Here is a 16,455-nt window from a genome sequence, read left to right as displayed (position 1 = left end):
CTGGATTAAGCACACTAGGTGTGCGCTTAGGGTACCGCGAAAAGTTAAAACAGCAGATGAGCAATCATTAGCAGAGGAAGTAGACTTACTGAATATATTACACCGCGTTTATAAATCAGACTTTAAAGTTATCTGGAACAGGAATGAGAGGTTGAGGGGAGCTGGAGGCATCGTAACCTTTTCAGAGGTTGAGGCCACAAGACGCTCAATCCCTCTTTATAGCTCAGAGTACAGCAGTTTGGCATAGAATACAGTTGCTCATCCAGAATCCCTCCAAACTCTTCATTTGTAACAGATCCTGGAAACTTTTCATGTAGTTCACAAAATAGTTCTAGTCAACAATGGCATCTGTTCCTAAGTACTTGTCCTTACGTGGCCTTAGTGTTTCAACAGTGGGTTGTTTTGACTGAGGTTTCTATAGAAAAAAAACTGTGGACATGCTTCAGTGGATGGTAATTGAATGAATGAACTAGAACCAGTAGAGCTGGATTCAAAACCCACTTTTTAAAAAATTTCTGACCTGTGACCTTCAGTCCCTTGCTTAGGTTTCTACATCTATAAAACGAAAATCATTCCATACTTCAAGCAGTTGTTATGATGCTAAAATGAGACGTTGTGAGATTATCTAGTTAAAGTAGTTGAATCTCTAATTTGGGGATGGAGGGATTAGAAATGAGACACTTATTTAAGGAACTGTATGAAAATCCATCATAACTTCCCCATAATGATTCATTCCTTCAAAGCATATAGAATACCTACATGTCCAGTATTAGGTACAAAGAAGCTTCTATGATAAAACCTTAAGGAATCAGATTTTTTACGTCCATTTGGACAGAGTTTACAAACTACATAGTCTTTGATAGAATCTGCAACCATTGATTGTAGTTTCAATCTAACCATCTCTCACTGGTGCCTCCTCTCCTCTTTGAGAATAAAAAAGGGAGTGCGCGGCTTCCCTGGTGACTCACTGGTAAAGAATCCTCCTGTCAATGCAGGAGACACAGGTTCAATCCCTGATCCATGCTCCACACGCTGTGGAGACAAAGCCTGTGTGCCACAGGGCCTATGCTCCAGAGCCTGGGAGCCACAACCACTGACCTCTCGAACTGCAGCTACTGAAGCCTGTGCTCCCTGGAGCCCACGCTCTGCCATAAGAGAAGCCGCTGCAATGAAAAGCTTGTGCACCGCAGCTGGAGAACAGCCCTTACAACCAGAGAAAGGTCCTCGCAGCCAGGAAGCCCCAGCACAGCCAGAAATAAAATAAAGAAATAAAATTATTTTTTTAAAAAAGAGAGGAAGTGAGAGTGTCTGTTTTAAAATCACCTAATTATTTTCAGAAATCAAAGTTTAATGGCTTGGTACTTTGACAGTCACAATACAGGTGCAAATGTCAAAACTGCCCACCCAAAATGTCATCCCCTCCATGACTCAATATGTCATATCCTCTTGAAGGCACCCTCCTCTCTGGTCTCTAAGATTTCACAGAGGGCTGGATGGTTCCTCTGTCCTTATTCCCACTGTCTCCAGTCTAAACAGAGGTCTTTCTCACCCTTATACTAGGGTATTAAATGAAATCAAGTTTGGTTTTTTCTTAACTGGAAAGATCATTTAAAATGTATTACTAGTAGAAACATTCATTCACCTTTGAAGTCAACTCTTTTGCTTCAGGAAAATCTCTAGAATAATTTCATACAGATAACAACCACCTATTGTTCTTGGAGAAAAATGTTAAGTCATCTTTAATCTGAAGGCTAATACTTCAGACAGAGATGTGAAATGAGCCGTGGACGGCTGTACATTTTGTGGTCTTGAGCATAAACGAAACATGTCCTTGAAGAGACAGATAATATTGTTGTTTTTTTTTTTTCTAACTATGTATTTAATCTTGACCCTGAAACCCAACCCACCCCTGACCTAGGAGATGTGTATATCTTTTATATAAGAACTTTTTCACGGATCGATTTAGAACAGTCCATATCAAGCCTTCACTTCATATGTTGGAGTAAAGATCTGAAATGGCCTTATGGCTGAAACCATGGGGGTTTTTTTAAACTGAATAACCCAGACTTTGAAGTACGTCTTTTAAACCATTGCATTGTCTTGTCTGTTGCCCTAAGGCTAAAGAGAACTCGTTCGGTGAGGGTGAAGGAACTGGGTGTTTCCACTGTCAATCATCCTGGGGTGAGCGAAGAGGCAGGCTTGGGCACGGACTGGCAGACCTCTTCCCAATTGTAGACAAAGGGGAGGGAAGTGTAAAAACTGCCCCGTGCATGGATGCCTGGGGTGACTGGCCACATGAAACACTCTGACATACAAAATCAATTTTATATATTTCATATACAATATTTAATATTGGTGGAAGATCCTAAGAGCAGAGAGTCACTTTTAGTGGCAGCTGAATTATAAGCACTTTCTATGTTGTGCTTGAGTTATCCCTAACCCGTCAGTGAAGGGTTGAGTATTTCAGGAGACTTGGCTGTGCTCTGGGGAATTAGGGAAGAACTGTGTGCATGTTTCTAGTATGGAGCAGAGAAGAGCAGCAGCTCTGAAAGGCATTTACAGGACATCAAGAATAAGCTGGAGTACAGAGCTGAGGCGTCTAGACCAGGATGTCTGGTCAGCTGATCAGAGATCATCTAGACGGACTGTGGAACATGGAAGTGCTCTTTGCAGATTTACAGAACTTATTTGGGAAGGAAATCTGGGAAAAGAACAGATGTCCCACAACTCCCTCTGAGGGCTATTGCTATTGTTGGGGGAAATATTGATAGAAAAGCATGTGATTTTTAAAGATTAAAAAGCTTGAATTGCATCCTTCAAATTCACTTTGTCTTTTCTACAAAACCATCGATGTACTGATAATAAGGACTGTGGTTTTTTTTCCTTAAATCTTTACAACATCACAATTTATAGAACAGTGTCTGGAATATAGTGAGTGTTCAAAGATATCTGCTGAGTTACACGTGCAGAAAGTCTGTCACAGAATTTTCTTCAACTTGATGAGATGACTTGGGTCAACAGTCATTTAAAACTGGTTTTGAAACCAGAAACTGAAAAACTCAGAAGAAAACACAGGCAGAACACTCTTTGACATAAATCATAGCAATATTTTCTAGATTGGTTTCCTGAGGCAAAGTAAACAAAGCAAAATAAATACCGGGGACCTAATTAAACAGAAACACTTTTGCACAGCAAAGGAGACCACGGGCAAAAGGAAAAGACAACCTATTGAATGGGAGAAAATGTTTGCAAATGATGACCAAGAAGAGGTTAATATCCAAAACATACAATAGCCCACACAACTCAACATCAAAACCCCCAAACAATCCCATAAAAGATGGGCATTAGATCTAAATGAACATTTTTCCAGAGAAGACATACAGACGATCAATACATGTGTGAAAAGATGCTCAACATTGCTAATCACTAGAGAAATGCAAATCAAAATCACAACGATATATCACCTCACACTTGTCAGAATGTCTAAAAGACCACAAATAACAAATGTTGGCAAGGATGTGGAGAAAAGGAAGCCCTTGTACCCTGTTAGTAGGAATCCAAATTGGTGCAATTAATATGGAAAACAGTATGGAAGTTCCTCAAAAGGCTAAAAATAGAACTACCATATGCTCCAGCAATTCCAGTCCTGAGTATATATCCAAAGAAAACAAAAACAATTTAAAAAGATATATGTATCCCTATGTTCATAACAGCATTATTTACAACAACCAAGATATGAAAGCAACCTACGTGTCCATCAACAGAAGACTGACTGAAGATGTGACGCAAACACGCGCGCACACACCTGATGGAATGAGATACCACGTAGCCACAAAAAGAACGACATTTGCCACTTGCAACAACATGAATGGACCTGGAGGGTACTACCTCTAGTGAAATAATTGGACAGAGAAAGACAAACACTGCCAACCGTATGCCACCTGTATGGCACCACTTGTATGTGGAATCTAAAAAATAAAGCAAATGGATGAGTATAACAAAACAGAAACAGACTCACAGACACAGAGAACAAACTAGTGCTCACCAGCGGGGAGAAAGAACAGGGGAGGGGCAGGACGAGTGTGGGCGGAGGGGCGCAAACTACAGTGTATTTTGAACTACTGTGTTGTACAGTTCAGTTCAGTCACTCAGTCGTGTCCGACTCTTTGCGACCCCATGAGTCGCAGCAGGCCAGACCTCCATGTCCATCACCAACTCCTGGAGTTCACCCAAACCCACGTCCATTGAGTTGGTGATGCTATCCAGCCACCTCATCCTGAGTCGTCCCCTTCTCCTCCTGCCCCCAATCCATCCCAGCATCAGAGTCTCTTCCAATGAGTCAACTCTTCTCATGAGGTGGCCAAAGTACTGGAGTTTCAGCTTTAGTATCCGTCCTTCCAAAGAAATCCCAGGGCTGATCTCCTTCAGAATGGACTGGTTGGATCTCCTTGCAGTCCAAGGGACTCTCAAGAGTCTTCCCCAACACCACAGTTCAAAAGCATCAATTCTTCGGTGCTCAGTCTTCTTCACAGTCCAACTCTCACATCCATACATGACCACAGGAAAAACCATAGCCTTGACTAGACGGACCTTTGTTGGCAAAGTAATGTCTCTGCATTTGAATATGCTATCTAAGTTGGTCATAACTTTCCTTCCAAGGAGTAAGCATCTTTTCATTTCATGGCTGAAATCATCATCTACAGTGATTTGGGAGCCCCCCAAAATTAAGTCTGACACTGTTTCCCCATCTATTTCCCATGAAGTGATGGGACCGGATGCCATGAACTTCATTTTCTGAATGTTGAGTTTTAACCCAGCTTTTTCACTCTCCTCTTTCACTTTCAACAAGAGGCTTTTTAATTCCTCATCATTTTCTGCCATAAGGGTGGTATCATCTGCATATCTGAGGTTATTGATATTTCTCCCAGCAATCTTGATTCCAGCTTGTGCTTCTTCCAGGCCAGTGTTTCTCACGATGTACTCTGCATAGAAGTTAAACAAGCAGGGTGACAATATACAGCCTTGATGTACTCCTTTTCCTATTTGGAACCAGTCTGTTGTTCCATGTCCAGTTCTAACTGTTGCTTCCTGGCCTGTATACAGCTTTCTCAAGAGGCCAGTCAGGTGGTCTGGTATTCCCATCTTGTTCAGAATTTTCCACGGTTTATTGTGATCCACACAGTCAAAGGCTTTGGCATAGTCAATAAAGCAGAAATAGATGTTTTTCTAGAACCCTCTTGCTTTTTCGATGATCCGGCAGATGTTGGCAATCTGATCTCTGGTTCCTCTGCCTTTTCTAAATCCAGCCTGAGCATCTGGAAGTTCACAGTTCACATATTGCTGAAGCCTGGCATGGAGAATTTTGAGCATGACTTTACTAGCATGTGAGATGAGTGCAATTGTGCGGTAGTTTGAGCATTCTTTGGCCTTGCCTTTCTTTGGGACTGGAATGGAAACTGACCTTTTCCAGTCCTGTGGCCACTGCTGAGTTTTCCAAATTGGCTGGCATATTGAGTGCAGCACTTTCACAGCATCATCTTTCAGGATTTGAAATAGCTCAACTGGAATTCCATTATCTCCACTAGCTTTGTTAGTAGTGATGTTTTCTGAGGTCAGGGGTGGCAGCCGGGAGGAGCAACCCCACGTCCAAAGAGTGGTCGCTGCGTAGGCGCAGGAGGGCCGAGAGGAACTACTCTACGTTCAAGATCAGGAGGGGTGGCAGTGAGGAGATACCCCTCGTCCAAGGTAAGGAGCAGTGGCTGTGCTTTGCTGGAGCAGCCGTGAAGAGATACCCCACGCCCAAGGTAAGAGAAACCCAGATAAGACGGTAGGTGTTGCAAGAGGGCATCAGAGGGCAGACATAATGAAACCATAATCACAGGAAACTAGTCAATCTAATCACACCAGGACCGCAGCCTTGTCTAACTCAATGGAACTAAGCCATGCCCGTGGGGCCAACCAAGTTGGGGGGGTCATGGTGGAGAGGTCTGACAGAATGTGGTCCACTGGAGGAGGGAATGGCAAACCACTTCAGTATTCTTGCCTTGAGAACCCCATGAACAGTATGAAAAGGCAAAATGATAGGAACTCCCCAGGTCATTAGGTGCCCAATATGCTGCTGGAGATCAGTGGAGAAATAACTCCAGAAAGAATGAAGGGATGGAGCCAAAGCAAAAACAATATCCAGTTGTGGATGTGACTGGTTATAGAAGCAGGGTCCAATGCTGTAAAGAGCAATATTGCATAGGAACCAGGAATGTTAAGTCCATGAATCAAGGCAAATTGGAAGTGGTCAAACAAGAGATGGCAAGAGTGAACATCGACATTCTAGGAATCAGAGAACTAAAATGGACTGGAATGGGTGAATTTAACTCAGATGACCATTATATCTACTACTGCGGGCAGGAATCCCTCAGAAGAAATGGAGTAGCCATCATGGTCAACAAAAGAGTCCGAAATGCAGTACTTGGATGCAATCTCAAAAATGACAGAATGATCTCTGTTTGTTTCCAAGGCAAACCATTCAATATCACAGTAATCCAAGTCTAGGCCCCAACCAGTAATGCTGAAGAAGCTGAAGTTGAATGGTTTTATGAAGACCTACAAGACGTTTCAGAACTAACACCCAAAAGAGATGTCATTTTCATTATAGGGGACTGGAATGCAAAAGTAGGAAGTCAAGAAGCACCTGGAATAACAGGCAAATCTGGCCTTGGAATGCGGAATGAAGCAGGGCAAAGACTAATTGAGTTTTGCCAAGAGAATGCACTGGTCATAGCAAACACCCTCTTCCAACAACACAAGAGAAGACTCTACACATGGACATCACCAGACGGTCAACACCGAAATCAGATTGATTATATTCTTTGCAGCCAAAGATGGAGAAGCTCTATACAGTCAACAGAAACAAGACCAGGAGCTGACTGTGGCTCAGGTCATGAACTCCTCATTGCCAAATTCAGGCTCAAATTGAAGAAAGTAGGGAAAACCACTAGACCAATCAGGTATGACCTAAATCAAATCCCTTATGATTATACAGTGGAAGTGAGAAATAGATTTAAGGGACTAGATCTGATAGACAGAGTGCCTGATGAACTATGGAATGAGGTTTGTGACATTGTACAGGAGACAGGGATCAAGACCATCCCCATGGAAAAGAAATTCAATATCACAGTAATCCAAATCCGTGCCCCAACCAGTAATGCTGAAGAAGCTAAAGTTGAATGGCTCAGTGAAGACCTACAAGACCTTCTGAAACTAACACTCAAGAATGTTGTCCTTTTCATTATAGGGGACTGGAATGCAAAAGCAGAAATTCAAGCGATACCTGGAGTAATGGGCACATTTGGCCTTGGAGTACAAAATGAAGCAGGTCAAAGTTTAACAGTTTTGCCAAGAGAACATTGTCCTAGGCAGGCGGAAATGTCTTTTTCCACTCTCTCAACATTCAGAAAATGAAGATCATGGCATCCGGTCCCATCACTTCATGGGAAATAGATGGAGAAACAGTGGAAACAGCGTCAGACTTTATTTTTCTGGGCTTCAAAATCACTGCAGATGGTGATTGCAGCCATGAAATTAAAAGACGCTTACTCCTTGGAAGAAAAGTTAGGACCAATCTAGATAGTATATTCAAAAGCAGAGACATTACTTTGCCAACTAAGGTCCGTCTAGTCAAGGCTATGGTTTTTCCAGTAGTCATGTATGGATGTGAGAGCTGGACTGTGAAGAAGGCTGAGTGCCGAAGAATTGATGCTTTTGAACTGTGGTGTTGGAGAAGACTCTTGAGAGTCCCTTGGACTGCAAGGAGATCCAACCAGTCCATTCTGAAGGAGATCAGCCCTGGGATTTCTTTGGAAGGAATGATGCTAAAGCTGAAACTCCAGTACTTTGGCCACCTCATGCGAAGAGCTGACTCATTGGAAGAGACTCTGATGCTGGGAGGGATTGGGGGCAGGAGGAGAAGGGGACGACAGAGGATGAGATGGCTGGATGGCATCACTGACTCGATGGACATGAGTCTGAGTGAACTCCGGGAATTGGTGATGGACAGGGAGGCCTGGCGTGCTGCGATTCATGGGGTCGCAAAGAGTCAGACACGACTGAGTGACTGAACTGAACTGAACTGATATTGAATTGTTTGCCTTGGAAACAAACAGAGCTCATTCTGTCATTTTTTAGACTGCATCCAACTACTGCATTTCAGACTCCTGTTGACTGTGAGGGCTACTCCACTTCCTCTAAGGGATTCTTGCCCACCATAGTAGATACATTGGTCATCTGAGTTAAATTCACCCATTCCAGTCCATTTTAGTTCACTGATTCCTAAAATGTTGATGTTCACTCTTGCCATCTCCTGTTTGACCACTTCCAGGTTGCTTTGATTCATGAACCTAACATTCCAGGTTTCTTTACAGCATCAGACTTTACTTCCATCACCACTCACACCCACAACTGGGTGTTGTTTTTGCTTTGACTCCGTCTCTTCATTCTTTCTGGAGTTATTTCTCCACCGATCTCCAGTAACATACTGGGCACCTACCGACCTGGGGAGTTCATCTTTCAGTGTCCTATCTTTTTGCCTTTTCATACTGCAAGGAGATCAAACCAGTCCATCCTAAAGGAAATCAGTCCTGAATATTCAGTGGAAGGACTGATGCTGAAGCTGAAACTCCAATACTTTGGCCACCTGATGTGGAGAACTGACTCATTGGAAAAGACCCTAATGCTGGGGAAGGTTGAAGACAGGAGGAGAAGGGGATGACAGAGGATGAGATGGTTGGATGGCATCACAGACTCGATGGATAGCAGTTTGAGCAAGCTCCAGGAGTTGGTGATGGACAGGGAAGCCTGGCATACTGCAGTCCATGGGGTTGCAAAGAGTCAGGCACAACTGAGCAAATGAACTGAACTGAGGACAACATGTTGTATTAGAGAATAGATCTCCACAGAACTGTACGATCAGCAAGAAACATGATCATTTGACCTCAGCCACCAGGGACATTTTTACCTATGGTGTATGTCCTCTTTGTTCAAAGTCACCCAGGAGAAGTATTTTTTATTTTCTTTCATTATGGGTGGCTGGTGGCTCAGTTGGTAAAAAATCCACCTGCAATCTGGGAGACCTAGGCTTGATTCCTGGGTTGGGAGCATGCCCTGGAGAAGGGAAAGGCTACTACTCCAGTTTTCTTGCCTGAAGAATTCCATGGACACAGAAGCCTGGAAGGCAACTGAGCAACTTTCACTTTTATTTTTAGTCACACTGCTGAGAACATTGTTTATTTAACCAATTTAATGTTTAACTGCTGTCTTCCATGGAAATGAAGAACAATGAATAGATTAGATTGCCTGCTTACATATCTTTTTTTTAGTTGTGGACTCACAAATTCGAAACCTAACCTCCTCTCCATTCAGTTCAGTTCAGTTCAGTTCAGTCACTCAGTCGTGTCCAACTCTTTGCGACCCCATGAATCGCAGCACGCCAGGCCTCCCTGTCTATCACCAACTCCTGGAGTTCATTCAGACTCAAGTCCATTGAGTCCGTGATGCCATCCAGCCATCTCATCCTCTGTCATCCCCTTCTCCTCCTACCCCCAATCCCTCCCAGCATCAGAGTCTTTTCCAATGAGTCAACTCTTCGCATGAGGTGGCCAAAGTACTGGAGTTGCACCTTTAGCATCATTCCTTCCAAAGAAATCCCAGGGCTGATCTCCTTCAGAATGGACTGGTTGGATCTCCTTCCAGTCCAAGGGACTCTCAAGAATCTTCTCCAACACCACAGTTCAAAAGCATCAATTCTTCAGCACTCAGCCTTCTTCACAGTCCAACTCTCACATGCATACATGACCACAGGAAAAACCATAGCCTTGACTAGATGGACCTTAGTCGGCAAAGTAATGTCTTTGCTTTAGAATATGCTATCTAGGTTGGTCAAAACTTTTCTTCCAAGGAGTAAGTGTCTTTTAATTTCATGGCTGCAATCACCATCTGCAGTGATTTTGGAGCCAAAATAAAGTCTGACACTGTTTCCACTGTTTCCCCATCTATTTCCCATGAAGTGATGGGACCGGATGCCATGATCTTTGTTTTCTGAATGTTGAGCTTTAAGCCAACTCTTTCACTCTCCTCTTTCACTTTTATCAAGAGACTTTTTAGTTCCTCTTCACTTTCTGCCATAAGGGTGGTATCATCTGCATATCTGAGGTTATTGATATTTCTCTCGGCAATCTTGATTCCAGCTTGTGCCTCATCCAGCCCAGCGTTTCTCCTGATGTACTCTGCATATAAGTTATAATGAGCAGGGTGACAATATACAGCCTTGATGTACTCCTTTTCCTATTTGGAATCAGTCTGTTGTTCCATGTCCAGTTCTAACTGTTGATTTCTGACCTGCATATAGGTTTCTCAAGAGGCAGGTCAGGTGGTCTAGTATTCCCATCTCTTTCAGAATTTTCCACAGTTTATTGTGATCCACACAGTCAAAGGCTTTGGCATAGTCAATAAAGCAGAAATAGATGTTTTTCTGGAACTCTCTCGCCTTTTCCATGATCCAGCAGATGTCGGCAATTTGATCTCTGGTTCCTCTGCCTTTTCTAAAACCAGCTTGAACATCAGGGAGTTCACGGTTCACGTATTGCTGAAGCCTGGTTTGGAGAATTTTGAGCATTACTTTACTAGCATGTGAGATGAGTGCAATTGTGCGGTAGTTTGAGCATTCTTTGGCCTTGCCTTTCTTTGGGATTGGAATGGAAACTGACCTTTTCCGGTCCTGTGGCCACTGCTGAGTTTTCCAAATTTGCTGGCATATTGAGTGCAGCACTTTCACAGCATCATCTTTCAGGATTTGAAATAGCTCAACTGGAATTCCATCACCTCCACTAGGTTTGTTCGTAGTGATGCTTTCTAAGGCCCACTTAACTTCACATTCCAGAATGTCTGGCTCTAGATTAGTGATCCCATCATCATGATTATCTGGGTCATCAAGATGTTTTTTGTACAGTTCTTCTGTGTATTCTTGCCACCTCTTCTTAATATCTTCAGCTTCTGTTAGGTCCAGACCATTTCTGTCCTTTATCGAGCCCATCTTTGCATGAAATGTTCCTTTGGTATATCTAATTTTCTTGAAGAGATCTCTAGTCTTTCCCATTCTGTTCTTTTCCTCTATTTCTTTGCATTGATCGCTGAAGAAGGCTTTCTTATCTCTTCTTGCTATTCCTTGGAACTCTGCATTCAGATGCTTATATCTTTCCTTTTCTCCTTTGCTTTTTGCTTCTCTTCTTTTCACAGCTATTTGTAAGGCCTCCCCAGACAGCCATTTTGCTTTTTTGCATTTCTTGTCCATGGGGATGGTCTTGATCCCTGTCTCCTGTACAATGTCACGAACCTCATTCCATAGTTCATCAGGCACTCTATCTATCAGATCTAGTCCATAAATCTATTTCTCACTTCCACTGTATAATCATAAGGGATTTGATTTAGGTCATACCTGATTGGTCTAGTGGTTTTCCCTACTTTCTTCAATTTGAGTCTGAATTTGGTAATAAAGAGTTCATGATCTGAACGACAGCCAGCTCCTGGTCTTGTTTTTGTTGACTGTATAGAGCTTCTCCATCTTTGGCTGCAGAGAATATAATCAATCTGATTTCGGTGTTGACCATCTGGTGATGTCCATGTGTAGAGTCTTCTCTTGTGTTGTTGGAAGAGGGTGTTTGCTATGACCAGTGCATTCTCTTGGCAAAACTCTATTAGTCTTTGCCCTGCTTCATTCCGCATTCCAAGGCCAAATTTGCCTGTTACTCCAGGTGTTTCTTGACAATAATAATTTAACCTGTCATGATGGCCTACATTTTAGAACCATTTATAGTTTTCATTTCTTCTCCCTGAATATAATCAGAGCACAGTGCAATAAAAACAATTTACATTTGCTTTAACATCATGTAAAAGTGTAAAAATGCAATGAAGTCATCATTTTTAAGTATCATTACCTTCATTCTCAAGTACTTTCCATTTTTTACCTTATTTTTCAACTTTAAGACCTGAAATACAGTTACTGGGTCACAAATTATAATTATCTTGCCTTGTATCTGAAAACAAAGTGCAAACATAAAGGTTTCTTGCTTTGGTAATTTCTGTAATTTATACATAGCATTGATGAGGCCCTGGGTATAATTCAAATGTACAGACAGCACCCACAATACCATAAACATAAGCTTTTCTCAGAGCAAGTTGTTACCGAAGCACAAACCAGGATAAAAGAATTAATCACTAACTGTTCAGGCAGCCTTTACATTTTCTTTCTGTAGTGTTTTCTATACTCACCTGTACTCGTCGTAATATTGTGCCATTTTTACCAGCTAGTTAAGATTTCATTGTATAAACAGTAGCTGAATATATTCATGTCAAAGATAATCACGCCTTTAAAAGGTTTCTTTGTCAGGTATTCATTAAAGTGGGTTTCACATCAAAATGATAGTCACTAATATAGGGCAAACATCTTACCCATTTGGCAGGTTTTTAAAATTTTTTAATTTTATTAGCACTGTATCAAATCCTCAGCCTATATTATGTCTCCTTAACAGCACAGAAATCTGTTCTATGAATGCACACAATTGGTGGGCATCCAAAGTGGAAATAATCTATGTATCATTTACAAATATGTATTGGAGACCGTAACAGCAATGATGCTGCTCATGAATGCATCAGAAATTCGTTATTAGAAATATCTACTTGCACCAATGATACACCTTATAAACAGTGCTTCTGCTTTCTTAATAACTGGTCTTCAAAAATTCATTCTGTGATAAACTCTCTAAATAAAGACTTCTTCCCAGCTGATGTTTACCACTCCGGGTTGCATGAAGCACTGGCATTTTGCTTCAAGACAGGAGGTAACAGGAATGAACACAGCACCAGCAGCTACATTTCCTCCGGATCGGGTACGTGAATGATGTGAACATTGTAATGGGTGGTGTGGGTGACACGGAACTTCACAGAAGCGCACACAGAGAGCAGCCCGTCTTCAGAAAGCACAGGAGACGCCGTTTTGTCTCATTCTAAAGCAACTCACAACCTTCTCCAGTTTTCCGGTGGAAGCTTTCAGACACACAGTTTTTAATCTAAACCTGATGGGATATGATGAATTTTTAGGAGGTAGTTTGATTTCTAGACAGCAGGCAGGAGGATAGAAAAGAGCAACAACTGAGGACACAGCTGTAACTATCTCTGAGATCTCTGAAGGAGTAGAGTGAGACTACCTTGATTTTTAGTCATGTAGACAGTGATAGGGGCTTCCCTGGTGGCTCAGCTGGTAAAGCATCTCCTGCATTGCGGGGGACCTGGCTTCCATCCCTGGGTTGGGAAGATCCCCTGGAGAAGGGAATGGCTGCCCACTCCAGTATTCTGGCCTGGAGAATTCCATGGTCCATGGGGTCACAAAGAATCGGACACGACTGAGCGACTTTCACTCCACTTCACTTCAGGGACTGATAGGCACTAAATTAATGACAATGTAAGATTTCATTCTCACATTTCCTCTCAGGAGGGACCCATACTTGCCCTGGGGGCTTGGCGGCAGAGGGTCAGGGTAAGGGTGAGTCATGAATCCCTCCCCAGGCCCTTCTGTGCAGACACCTGAGAAGACTGTGGACTGTTGCCTAGGAAGCCCTGCGCACTGAGACCTCGCGGGACTCTGATCGGCCGGGCTATGAATGTGTCGATCATGATTGCATATGCAGCGCTTTCGCTGTTTGTGGGGAGTCTTGCAGTGATTTTTAGCTTTGTTTGCTTTTGCTTTCGTTTTTCGCAAGCCAAAGGATATATCTAAGTGAGAGTTGGCTTTCAACATTGCAACCTGACATTTTCCCAAATATTTACTGTCACGGCTTCAGACATTTCTGGGTGTGTCTTTTAGAATTCCCCTCGACCCCAGAGGCACATTTTTTTCGATACAGTGAGTACTATCAGTCTTCATCCTTTGAGGGAAGATTTGATTCTGTTTTGCTTACGTGTGTTTGCTTCCCATTGTGGAGAACACAAATAACATAAACTTTGATGGCATTCAGTGTGGCCACAATTTTGTGCAGTTATCACTACCGGTCTCCCCAGAGGCTGGCAAATCAGTCTTTGCACGACGTCTGCCCTCCCTCTTGGTTGCCAGCATCCGAAATAAAGCAAACTTTCCTTTCCAGGAACCTCTCCTCTTTAATGGCTTTTGAGTGGTTAAGCAGCCAGACCCCACTTTCAGTAACAAGCTGAGCTTCCTTTGCTTTACAGCATGTTCCCACCAGCTAGCTATTTTACACACGGCAGCGTATGTATGTCAACCCTAATCTCCCAATTCATCCCACTGAGTGAGACTTTTATCCAGCTTTTGTGAAGGAGGCAACATTTCCTTCTCACTTTGTTGAGTTTTTTTTTTTTTTTAACTGCCAATGTTTCATAAGATCCTGACATTCTATGGCTCAAATGGTCAAGGATCTGCCTGCAATGCAAGAGGCACGGGTTCGATCCCTTGGTCAGAAAGATCCCCTGGAGAAGGGAATGGCTATGCACTCCAGTATTCTTGCCTGGAGTATACCACGGACAGAGGAGTGTGGCAGGCTCCACGCAGTCGCAGAGTCAGACACGACTGAGCGACTAACACTTTCACGTTCACTAGGACTTCTTTAGTTAGCAGAAGAAGGAGGGAAAGAAAAGAGGCCAGGAGCCCATAACTTGCAAGATGGAAAACAAATGGGTAGAGCTGAATAGTGAAATAAATGGCATAGTATTTTGAGTCTACAATTATTTAGGACTTTAGCTGAACTACAGTGGGCTTCCCTGGTGACTCAGATGGTGAAGAATCTGCCTGCAATGCGGGAGATCCAGGTTTGATTCCTGCATCTGTAAGACCCCCTGGAGAAGGAAATGGCAACCCACTCCAGTATTCTTGCCTGGGAAAACCCATGCACAAAGGAGCCTGGCGGGCTACAGTCCATGTGGTTGCAAGAGTCGGACATGAAGTGACTAAACAACAACAATGGTGACGTATGTCAGCTAGACTTATTATGGAAACCATTTTGCAATAGATACAAGTATCGAATCATTATACTGTACACCTAAACCTAATATAACATTTCCCTGGTAGCTCAGCTGGTAAAGAATCCACCTGGAATGCAGGAGACCCTGGTTCGATTCCTGGGTCAGGAAGATCTGCTGGAGAAGGGATAGCAAGCACCCACCCATTATTCCTGGGCTTCCCTAGTGGCTCAGCTGGTAAAGAATCTGCCCGCAATGTGGGAGACCTGGGTTCGATCTCTGGGTTGGGAAGATCCGCTGGAGAAGGGAACAGCTCTCCACTCCAGTATTCTGGCCTGGAGAGTTCCATGGGCACTGTAGACCATGGGGTTGCAAAGAGTCGGACACAACTAAGCGACTTTCACTTTTACTTTACGTCAATGATACTGAAAAAAAGAAAAAGGAATAAATGTAAAAGTGAAACCAATAGAAACAGAAAGTAAACAACAGAGAAAATAAATAAAACCAAAAGTTGATTCCTTTAAAAGACTCTGAAAGTCAGTAAGCCCCTAGCTAGATTAACCAAGACAAAAAGAGGAAAGAAGATAAACCATCGAGGAGATACAGCTATGGCTGCTACAGACGCAGAGAAGGTGATGAAGGGAGTGATGGGAGCTCCACGGCGATAGTCAACTGCACAGAGAGTTCCTGAGAAGACGCAGGTCGTAACTAACCGAGAAGAAATAGAAAACCTGGATACACGTATGTCCGTCTTTTTTTTCATGTTTTATAATTTAAAACCTTCCTAAAAAGAAAACTCCAGGGCTAGATGGCTTCCCTGGTGGATTCTATCAAAACTTTACACAAACTATTTCAGAAACTAGAGGAGATGAATATATTTTTCAACTCATTTATAAACCCAGCTGAACCCACCAATATATTTTAAGTATGATGAGCAAGTGGGGTTTTTCCCAGGAATATTAAGAAAACAAATCATTGCATTCACACAAGAAAAGAGGAGGGTAATCATATAATCATATCAATCGATGGAGGAAAAAACATTTGACAAAATGCAATATCTACTTGTACATTTTTCTTAAAAAATCAGGAATAGCAACCTCTCAGAGGGGATTTACAGAAAATCTACAGTTAACATCATATTTTAAGGTATAAGACTGAATATTTTCCCCTAAGATCAAGAGCAAGGCAAGAATGCTCACTTACCACTTCACTTCAGTGTAATAATGGAAATTCTATCTAGGGCAATGGGCAGGAAAAATAAATGAGTAAAGCCATAAAGATTAGAAAGATATTACACCGTCTTTTTTCACAGGAGACATAATTATGTGCATATAAAGTCTTAGAGAATCTACAAAAACTATTAAAACTAATGGCTAAATTTAACAAAACTGTAGAATACAAGCTCAGTAAAGAAAACCTGGGGCTTCCCTGGTGGTCCAG

Source organism: Ovis aries, chromosome 2 (genome assembly GCF_016772045.2).
Source record: "Ovis aries strain OAR_USU_Benz2616 breed Rambouillet chromosome 2, ARS-UI_Ramb_v3.0, whole genome shotgun sequence".
In the NCBI taxonomy this organism is placed as follows: Eukaryota; Metazoa; Chordata; class Mammalia; order Artiodactyla; family Bovidae; genus Ovis; species Ovis aries.
Note: the sequence above shows the minus strand (reverse complement) of the source record.